This window comes from Eptatretus burgeri, chromosome 2, assembly GCF_056783735.1.
Source record: "Eptatretus burgeri isolate ZD-2024b chromosome 2, Ebu_testis_v1, whole genome shotgun sequence".
NCBI lineage: Eukaryota > Metazoa > Chordata > Myxini > Myxiniformes > Myxinidae > Eptatretus > Eptatretus burgeri.
Genome location: NC_140962.1, coordinates 72,011,201 through 72,022,535, shown reverse-complemented (window position 1 = coordinate 72,022,535; position 11,335 = coordinate 72,011,201).

Here is an 11,335-nt window from a genome sequence, read left to right as displayed (position 1 = left end):
AATAATGGATGTGATGTCTTTTTCCAATTTCTAAATGATAAAGTCGGTAAATTTGCGAATAAAGGTCAAAATCTTCTTCTTCTTCTTCTGCTCCTTCTCCTTCTCATTCTTATTAGGGTACCCTGTCAGTACAGGGTACCCTATTGTTTTTCTTCTGTTTATTATTATTTTTCTTTTTCCGCCGGCATTTTGCACCCTTTTTCGCTTTAAAAATCATTTTCTCTGGGATACTAAGTCCGATCGACACAAAATTTTCACCGTAGTATGTATCTTTTTTGATAGCACAATCACGTTATAATTATGACGTCATTGGTCATGTGGTGCGGGCGCCATCTTGAAAAAAACGATAAACTTTGGACATCTGTATCTCGGAAACCGTGCAATGGAAAAATTTTTCTCTTGATACATTTTACTAAGCTCCCTATGGGGAACACGTGTGATTTTTCATGACGTCATAGGTGAAGCGATATACCGGTGAAAATTCGTCAAGTAGAACGCCGTATAGGAAAAATCTGAAAAATTCTGAGCATCATCTACGCCTAAAATCACTGACGAAAATGTTTTTCTTGACGTCATCGATGACGTAATTCGGCCGCCATCTTGTTTTTTAGTGTTTATTAAAAAAAAATCTTCTTCTCCAGAAGGGCTGGACAGATTAAGGCGAAACTTTACACGTACATTCCCCCTGATGTTCTCTTTCAAGTTTGTTAATTTGTTGTTGATACGTCACATGGTTTGGCGGCCATCTTGAAAAAACACTAAAACCTTCAAACATCTTCTTCTCCAGAAGCGCTGGTCCCTTGAAGGCGAGATTTCACAACTATATTCGTGACATGTATGCGATGCAAGTTTGTTAATTTCGAAGTGATACGTTCCATGGTTTGGCCGCCATGTTGGATTTAAGAAAAATATTAAATAATGTTTTCTCTGGTATTTCATAAGCCATCGAAGCGAAAATTTGCAATTGCCTTCCTCCCTCAAGTCTGCATACATGGTAAAAAATTTTTTACCTCAGAAGTCACATGGTTTGGCGGCCATCTTGGATAGAAAAATAGACCTTATCCGATTTTCAAGAAACTTCACACACTTGTTCGGGTCGACGATGGAAAGCAGAATTTAAATTTATGATATCATTGGTCACAAGGTTCGGCAGCCATCTTGGATTGAAAATGAATAAATTTTAAAAATCTTCTTCTCCAGAAGGGCAAGACAGATTAAGACGAAACTTCACACATATATTCCCCATGAGGTCCTTTCTCAAGTTTGTTAATTTGTTCTTGATCGGTCACATGGTTTGGCGGCCATCTTGAAAAAACCCGAAAACCTTCAAACATCTTCTTCTCCAGAAGCGTTGGCCCAATGAAGGGGAGATTTCAGAACTATATTCGGGACAGCTAGGCGATATAAGTTTGTTAATTTCGAATTGATAAGTCACACGGTTTGGCCGCCATGTTGGATTTAAGAAAAATATTAAATAATGTTTTCTCTGGAACCGCTTAACGTAACGAATCGAAAATTTGCAATTATCATCTATCATCATCTATGCACGCAAGGTAAAAATTATGACGTCACACGTCACATGGTTTGGCGGCCATCTTGGATAGAAAAACGCACCTTTACCGATTAACACGAAACTTCACAAACTTGTTCCAATACCAAGTTGGAAGCAGAATTTAAATTTGTGATGTCATAGGTCACATGGTTCGTCAGCCATCTTGGATTGAAAAATAATATCTTAAAACGTCTTTTTCTCTGAAACTACTGAACAGATCCAGGTGAAACTCCACCACTATGACCGCCTCTCCATGACGAATAAAAAGTTCTCACCCCCTTTTGAGGTACGACGCAACGTTTGGCAGCCATATTGGATTGAAGGAAAAAATATTAATTAATGTTTACTCTGGAAATACTGCATCAATAAATGTGAAACATCAAGTTTATGGTGGAACGCTCATGCGGAATGAGCGTTTGAAATTTCAACGGGATCGGGCCCAGGGTTTGGCAGCCATGTTGGTTTTAAGAAAAATATTAAATAATGTTTTCTCTGGAACTGCTTAACCTGGAGAAGCGAAAATTTGCAGTTATCATCCACCATCGTGTTTGCACACGTGGTGCAAATTATGACATCATAAGTCACATGGTTTGGCCGCCATCTTGGATTGAAGGATAAATATTAATTAATGTTTACTCTGGAACCGCTGCCTCTATATATGCGAAACTTCAAATTTATAATTCAGGTGATATGCCAAACAAAAGTTTAAAATTTCAACCTGATCGGTCACACGGTTTGGGAGCCAGAATTATTTATTTATTTGAATCTGGAAGCCAGTAATAACGAAATTGAATGCTTTGTGCTGCCCGGTTCGTAACTCGTCTGTTCCGCGCCGTCTCGAAGTAGGCCTGTATTTGTATCACTCTTAAATAATGTTTTCTCTGGAACCACTTTCCCGATCAAAGCGAAACTTTGTGACTGTCATCTGCAGAAAGTCCCATGTTGTATCAAAAGGCGGACGGACTGGGTACCCGGTCATCACTGCCAGCAGTTATAAAGTGGCAGTTCTAGTTCTCCTTATTATTATTCTTCTCCTCTTTCTTCTCATTCTCATTCTTCTCCTCCTCATTCTCCTCCCCCTTATTCTCCTTCTCCTTATTCTCATTCCTCCTCATTTCTCCTTCTCATTCCTCCTCAATTCTCCTTCTTCTCCTCCTTCTTGTCATTCCTCCTTCTTGTCATTCCTCCTTCTCCTCCTTCTTGTCATTCCTCCTTCTCCACCTTCTTCTTATTCCTCCTCCCCATTCCTCCTTCTTCCCATTCTTCCTCATTCCTCAGTCTCATTCCTTCTCATTCCTCCTTCTCATCCCTTCTTCTTCTTCTTCTTCTTCTTCTTCTTCTTCTTCTCTTCTCATTCTCCTTCTTCTCATTCTCCTCCTTGTCATTCTCCTCCTCCTCCTCCTTCTCATCCCTTCACCTCCTTCTCCTTATTCTCATTCCTCCTTCTTCTCATTCCTCCTTTTCATACCTCCTTCTCATTCCTCCTTCTCCTCCTCCTTCTCATAACCCCTTCTCTTCCCTCCTTCTCCGCCTTCTTACTCATTCTCCTCCTCGATCTTCCTCAGTCTCATTCCTCCTCATTTCTTCTTCTTCTTCTTCTTCTTCTTATCCCTTCTCGTTCCTTCTTCTGCTTCTCGTTCCTCCTTCGTCTTCTTTTACTTCTCCTTTTCGTTCCTCCTCCTCCCTTTTCTTCTCATCCCTCCTCGTTCCTCCTCCTTCTTTTTCTTCTCGTTCCTCCTTCTTCTTCTTTTTATTATTCTCGTTCCTCCATTTTTTCTTCTTCTTCTTCTCGTTCCTCCTTCTTTTTCTTTTTCTTCTCGTTCCTCCTCATTCTTCTTCTCTTCTTCTTCTTCTCGTTCCTCCTTTTTCTTCTCGCTCCTCCTCCTTTTTCTTCTTCTTCTTCTTCTTCTCATCCCTTCTCGTTTCTCCTCCTTTTTCTTCTCATCCTCTGTGATGTCACACACAGAAGGAGACCACCAGATCCCTATTGTATATGGGTTTCATCGTGATATGATATAACTTTCGATTTTCCACAAAGATGTCAAGTCGATGCGTCCTTGGTTCTTGTGTAGTAATACAAACAAAGATGGTTTCATGGTGTTGATGCTTCTGACTGAGAATGTATTCTGCCTCAGTCTGGTTCTCCAGTGGTATTTCCTAATTTTCAGTCTGTGACCTCTGGTTCTCAAACCATAATCCCTCAAAGAATTTCATAGCCTACAGATTATCAAACTTCTTGACAAGACCTGGATGAGTTCTTCCCTTTGTCTTCTATAGGCTAGTGTTAGTAATTTCAGGGCTATCAGTGTGTCTGGGTGTTCAAGATGTCATACATCAGGTATTAGTGTGGAAGCTCTTTGTTGTATATTCTCCATCAGGTTCTTGTCATTCTTGGATGTACGGTATCATACAGAGTTGCAGCACTGTGTTCTAGTTTAGGCCGCACGATGGTCAAAATGTTCTCTGTTGTGCTTGGCCCATTTTACATGGCACTGGTATGAAACAACAGAGATGGCTAGATCTTGTGGTTATCCACCATGATTGAGAGAGGATGCAATCCCCACAATTTAGCGGAAGAAACGGCCGTCATTCGAAACTGTAACGCTATCTCCACCCAGATACTGGCCCCATGAACACGGAGGATTTCAGTGGTGAATCAAATACCTGTTGCCATTGTCTGGCAGTTACCACAAAAGCATCTCAAAATAATTTTCTATGATCAACACAAATGTCTACATGTCAAATGAACCACCATCTATTCATAATGTAGAGAATATGTATTTTCATGGATCTAGGGTTCGGGGCTTGCCCCAAGGGGAAGCAGTCAGGTCCCTCCCGAATGCCCAGTCCTGAAGCCGCTGGGCACAGATAACTCCATGCACCGGCAGGTTGCTAAGCAACCACAAACATCGATTGTCACTGCCAATCGTGAGCAAGGTTACACTAACTCGTACGATACCTTACCTGTGGACGGCCAAATAAATTGAGGTCTTGTGCCCTCAGCACACACTCGGATTACTGCCAAGTGTAACCATTACACTTGACCGCAAATAACACCGCAGATGTAACCTCACCGCAGATAACAAAGCAAATCAGAGGGCTACAATTTCCCGTCTCATCTTACTTATGCACTGTGTTAGACCAATAAAGGAAAAGACAACCGAGACAGATTGTAATAAATAATTGTTTATTGTTATTTCTAAACACACAAGCGAGCAATCATTTAAAAGCGAGTATTTATAAGCAAGAAAGCAAAAGGCACCATGAGCAGATTTAACCAAAACACACATTCTTCTTCAATCTTACTTAAACAAAAGACTTGGCCATCATTCACTCAGGGGAGAAGAATAAAACAAGAAAGACTGGAAAATAAAAGTGAAGTATGGAGAAAAGAAAAGCAGAGTCGTTTCTTTTCTCCCTCACCTCACAGCCCCATGGCTGTGCAAGGCCAAATTTACTAGATAATGCGGAGAAAGATGGGCAGTGGTGATCGGACACGCAGCCATGTCGCTGAGGTGCCCAGACCCAGTAGGCGAGTCCTCGACGGCATCCCAGATATGCGATTCGATATGTGACTTGCCCTTCTCTGCCTCAGCTTATTCCTCCTCAGACCCCCGTCAATGAAGTGTTGCATTCACCCTCTTCCTTCATAGCTGACAGGATCAAGACCGCAGGACGACGCTCATGGAAGGAGTGTTATTTTTCCACAGAAGCTCGACACCAACTTCCAAGTGTGCTGGGTGCTGCCCGTGCTGTCGGGTGATGATGGGTATTTCTGCTCAAGTAATATATAAACCGATTTATAAACTAATACAAAATCCCTCTCTTATAAACCAATAATGAAATGGAAAATCAAACCCCACTGTGCTGAAGTGATCATGTGACCAACGTCTTAATATTCAAACACTTCCGCCTCCTTCCTCTGAATCGCTCGCATAATGCTCGAAATGATTCGGCTCCACAATCCCCCGAAAAAGTTTCCATGACTCATTTTGTCTCCAAGACTTTCTTTAAAATACCACTGATCACTTTCAACATACTAAGAACCATCAGACTTGCTAATGACGGTGGAATCGGTATCAGAATCCAAACTCGACATGCACTGTTTCTTTATGGAAGGCCGCTGTTCGGATCAATATGGCTTCAGCATGTGATGTCACTGACGAAATCGAAAATCGACACTCGGGCTTTTTTCGACACTTTCTGATTGGCAAAAAATTTCAATTTTTCTTCCCTTCAAATTCAACTGTGATTAATGATTCTCAATGGTTTTCAGAAAAAAAAAAAATATGTTTGGGTTCCCCTTTAAAACTACATGGTATTCATACAATACACACCGCACGCAGACTTGAGAAGGACTTGGTGTGAGCCAACTCTTGTTTTTTAAAGGTTTTTTTTTCATTGATCCAATATGGCTGCTGGACCACGTGATCAATGACGTCATCTTTATCAAACCATATTTCCCATGGGTAGTTGATCAATTTGTTAAATTTTGCATTGATCGGTTAAGCTGTTTTTTCCTACGAAGATGTTCAAAGATTTTCCCTTAGATCCAATATGGCTGCCAGACCATGTGACACATGATGGTCATCTATCTTTCTATCTATCTATCTATCTGTATATTACAAAAACTCTCATCTTGTATGTACAGTGGGGAGAACAAGTATTTGATACACTGCCGATTTTGCAGGTTTTCCCACTTACAAAGCACGTAGAGGTCTGTAATTTTTTATCATCGGTACACTTCAACTGTGAAAGACGGAATCTAAAACAAAAATCCTGAAAATCACATTGTATGATTTTTAAATAATTAATTTGCATTTTATTGCATGAAATAAGTATTTGATACATCAGAAAAACAGAACTTAATATTTGGTACAGAAACCTTTGTTTGCAATAACAGAGATCAGACGTTTCCTGTAGTTCTTAACCAGGTTTGTGGAGACTGCAGCAGGGATTTTGGCCCACTCCTCCATACAGATCTTCTCCAGATCCTTCAGGTTTCGGGGCTGTCGCTGGGCAACACAGACTTTCAGCTCCCTCCAAAGATTTTCTATTGGGTTCAGGTCTGGAGACTGGCAAGGCCACTCCAGGACCATGAGATGCTTCTTCTGGAGCCACTCCTTAGTTGCCCTGGCTGTGTGTTTCGGGTCGTTGTCATGCTGGAAGACCCAGCCACGCCCCATCTTCAATGCTCTTGTTGAGGGAAGGAGGTTGTTGGCCAAGATCTCGCGATACATGGCCCCATCCATCCTCCCCTCAATACGGTGCAGTCGTCCTGTCCCCTTTGCAGAAAAGCATCCCCAATGAATGATGTTTCCACCTCCATGCTTCACGGTTGGGATGGTGTTCTTGGGGTTGTACTCATCCTTCTTCTTCCTCCAAACACGGCGAGTGGAGTTTAAACCAAAAAGCTCTATTTTGGTCTCATCATACCACATGACCTTCTCCCATTCCTCCTCTGGATCATCCAGATGGTCATTGGCGAACTTCAGACAGGCCTGGACATGCGCTGGCTTGAGCAGAGGGACCTTGCGTGCGCTGCAGGATTTTAATCCATGACGGCGTAGTGTGTTACTTATGGTTTTCTTTGATACTGTGGTACCAGCTCTCTTCAGGTCATTGACCAGGTCCTGCTGTGTAGTTCTGGGCTGATCCCTCACCTTTCCCATGATCATTGAGGCTCCACGAGGTGAGATCTTGCATGGAGCCCCAGACTGAGGGAGATTGACTGTTATCTTGAACTTCTTCCATTTTCTAATAATTGCGCCAATAGTTGTTGCCTTCTCACCAAGCTGCTTGCCTATTGTCCTGTAGCCCATACCAGCCTTGTGCAAGTCTACAATTTTGTCCCTGATGTCCTTAGACAGCTCTCTGGTCTTGCCCATTGTGGAGAGGTTGGAGTCTGATTGATTGAGTGTGGACAGCTGTCTTTTATGCAGATAACGAGTTCAAACAGGTGCAGTTAATACAGGTAACCAGTGGAGAATGGAAGGGCTTCTTAAAGACAAAACTAACAGGTCTGTGAGAGCCAGAATTCTTACTGGTTAGTAGGTGATCAAATACTTATTTCTTGCAATAAAATGCAAATTAATTATTTAAAAATCATACAATGTGATTTTCAGGATTTTTGTTTTAGATTCCGTCTTTACCAGTTGAAGTGTACCTATGATAAAAATTACAGACCTCTACGTGCTTTGTAAGTGGGAAAACCTGCAAAATCGGCAGTGTATCAAATACTTGTTCTCCCCACTGTATGTATGTTCCCGAAATACAGCCAAAACGGTACACGATAGCGCAAAAATGTTAGGGCCACCTAACTCAACATTCACCTGTGGTGTGCATTATCAAGTTTCGTTCAAATCAGGCAACGAAAAAAATCAATTCCCGATTTGGTCAAGTACTCTTCGGGAGAATTTGATCAATGCAAACAACCTCCGCGGTATAGTTTGCTGGAACTATCTTCTTTTTTCCCCCTTCAAATGATTTTTTTCATCAACCACTGTCACAACGAGAACCCAACGGGTTCACGGGTCATCTGGTATATTACTAAAACTCTCATCTTGTTTTTATGTATGTATGTTCCCAAAATACAGCCAAAACGGTACACAATAGGGCAAAAAATTTCGGCCCATCTTACTCACCATTCGCCTGTGGTGTGCAGTCTCAAGTTTCGTTCAAATCGGGCAACGAAAAAAAAAATTGAAAAATCAATTCTCGATTCAGTCCTCTTCAAGAGAATTTGATTAATGCAAACAACCTCAGCGGTCTAGTTCGCTGGAACTATCTTTTTTTTCTTGAAATGATTTTTTTCATCAACCCCCGTCAACGGGAACCCAACGAGTTCACGGGTCGTCTAGTTATTATGAAAATCCTGTTCAAATTTCAAGTCAATCAGATGAAAATTTAGGATTTCAGAAATTTGGTCTCTGTTCACTTCAAAATAATTGGTGATTGAATTCAGCGAGGTGATATGAAAATTCTGTTTAAATTTCAAGTCAATCAGATGAAAATTGACAATTTTAGAAAATCGGCCTATGTTGACCTTTTAGCCCATGTCGACCTTGAAATTTGTTGGTGGTTTGAATTTAGTGACGATATCCAAACTTGACACCACCACGATTTGGAGGAGGAAGACAGGTTTGAGAGCTCAGATGAGATTAGAAAGATGTTATTTCCTAGCTCTCCTCAGGGTAGACACACACTTGTTATGAACTTTCTGGAAGGAACTGAGATTACCCTTCCACGAGGCGAAGGCAAGTTGTTTAAGGACAACTGCCTCTCCACAAGCTTCAGTGTACCATGGGCAAGAGGAAGGGTAGAACAACTGAAGATGAGAGGGGATAAATCTGTGCATGAGAGAGAGAGTTTCTATGAAAGAATTCCAAGGACTAGTTGATGTCCGAGAAAGTAGAGATGGGAGACCGGTCTAGAAGTTTGATGGCTGCTTGAAGACCTTGCCAGTTGGACTGAGTGAAATGCCAGACTCGATGGCTCTGAGGTGGTTCTCTAATAACAGCCAGAGAGATGTCTACTTTGACAAGCACGTAGTCCGAAGATCCGATTGGAGCGGAGGTAGAACAGCAGATATTTTCAGGGAAATTGGTCAAAATCAGATCCAGAAAATATGGAGCACCATTGGTTGAGATCTGGGTCGGGAAGTTGACAGATGTCACAGTCCCAATGAGTCACAGAAGTCTTTCGCTGATGAGCCATAGCAGGTGAGAGAGGTATCCACATCCAGCCAACTGGCATAATGACAATTGAAGTCACCACATATGAGGAAGAGAGAGTTGTGATGAGAGGATAGAAGTTGGTCCATGTTTTCAGTGAATGAGGTGTAAATGGAGTCATCACTGTTTGGTGGATAGTACAACACATATATATATATATATATATATATATATATATATATATATATATATATATATATATATATATATATATATATATATATATATATACACACATGAGGTGGGAGTGGAGGGGAAGCGTAGCCAGAGGTATTCCTGGGGGTGTGGGGGAGTGAGAGCAGTGCATGGAGAGTGAGGAATAGAGTCTTTGATGAAGAGAGCAACACCTCCACCAGGACGAGGCCCAGGTCTCAGGAGGAGGGAGTAACCAGGGAGAGAGACTCGGGAATAAGGAACGTCTTGATGGAGGAAAGTTTCTGTGAAGCAGATTATGTCTGGTTTGTCAATGGCAACCTGTATGGAAAAATCTGTCAGGTTTGAGTGAGAGCCCCAGATGTTTGAGGTCCACACTATTGAGGAAGATGGAGGGAAGGAGGTTTTGGGTGCATGGGAGGGGAAGGGTAGGACGAGGGAGGAGGGGGGGGAGGTGGAGAGAAATGGTGACAGTGTGTGGGGAATTACAGAAGAGTTCGGGGAGAGGGCCGGATGAGGAGGAGAAAAGGCTCAGTGGTGATGAGATGAGGCACAGTGGGGAGTAATAAGAGAGGGGAAGAGCGAAATTGAAGATTGGAGGGCGTGGAGTGATGAGGTGGAAGAGAGAGGGCAGGGGAAGGAGAAAGCTTTGTGGATGTGAGTGGGGGGCAAGTTCGAGAAGGGGGACATTGGAGGGATAAGGGTGAGAGGAGAGAGTTGAGGGAGAAGGGTGAGGGGCACTTTTTGAGAAAGGTGAGAGGGAAGCTTGGAGGGGGAGAGTGTGAAGGTTGCTTTGAGAGGGAGGGGTGAGAGGGAAGCTTTGAGAGGGAGAAGATTATGAGAAGAGTCGCGACCAAGGTGCAGGAGGGCGATGAGAGAGGTGGGGAGAGGGGAAGGATGAGACTTGGTAGAGGTATGGTGAAGAAGGGAGCGGGCAGGGGGAGGTACAATATTTGAGGGGTTGGGAAGAGGGGGAGGTGTGAGAAGAAGGAAGGAGCATGGTGGTGTTGAGGATTTGTTAGGGTAACTGAACACAACCCAGTTCCTATTTGTCTAATGGAGTAGAAGAGCTGTGATATTTCGTACCTCATACCATATTGTAATAAAAAGGTTTTTTCACATTTTCCAGGCTCATTGCAACATTCGCATTTCCCAGAAGGGGTGGCACCCTATTCTAAGGAAATATCAATTTCGAGTACAGTGTCCGAGTCTCAATCGGTTCGGAATCACCTGCTGGTTGGTGGATAGAACGTTTGAGCTGACATCGATTTGCCATTATGCCCACTGGTTGTTTGCACCTCCAAAATGGCGGCGTCACGGCTGCGTGACGTCATTGTAAACGTTGCCGTCGGTCTCCGTGAAAAGATTTCAGGTACTTGACGTCTTTTCTAACTAAAAAGATTTCTTTGATATCGTCCAGTTTCACGGTATACCTTTTTGAGTTCAGGGTGTTGTCGTAATTTTTTTTTCCTGTTTGGAGTTTTTATTTTTCGAACATCGAATAAACTGTGGACAACAGCCAAGCTAGCGAAACCTCTCTTATAAACCCTACAAACGATTTTCGTTACAGACTTCCTTTTTTCCCCCCATATAAACACGATTATTGATCTAAAATAAATATATATATATATATATATATAATCTGCAACGTAAAGAAACGAATCAACTACAGAGGCTGTAAAAGGTACATTCGTTTTCATCGTCTTGTGGAGCAATCCGAACGGTCATTCGTTCCTTTTATAAAAGGAACGTCAACGCAGGAGGAGGACGTTTGGCCCGACGAGCCGTTTTCACTCTGTTTCGGTGCGGACGATTGATGAAAAAAAAAAAAAGTGAATACTTTTTGATAACGTTTCTCGAACCAGTTAACGCGACATTACTACTCGTTTGAATACAG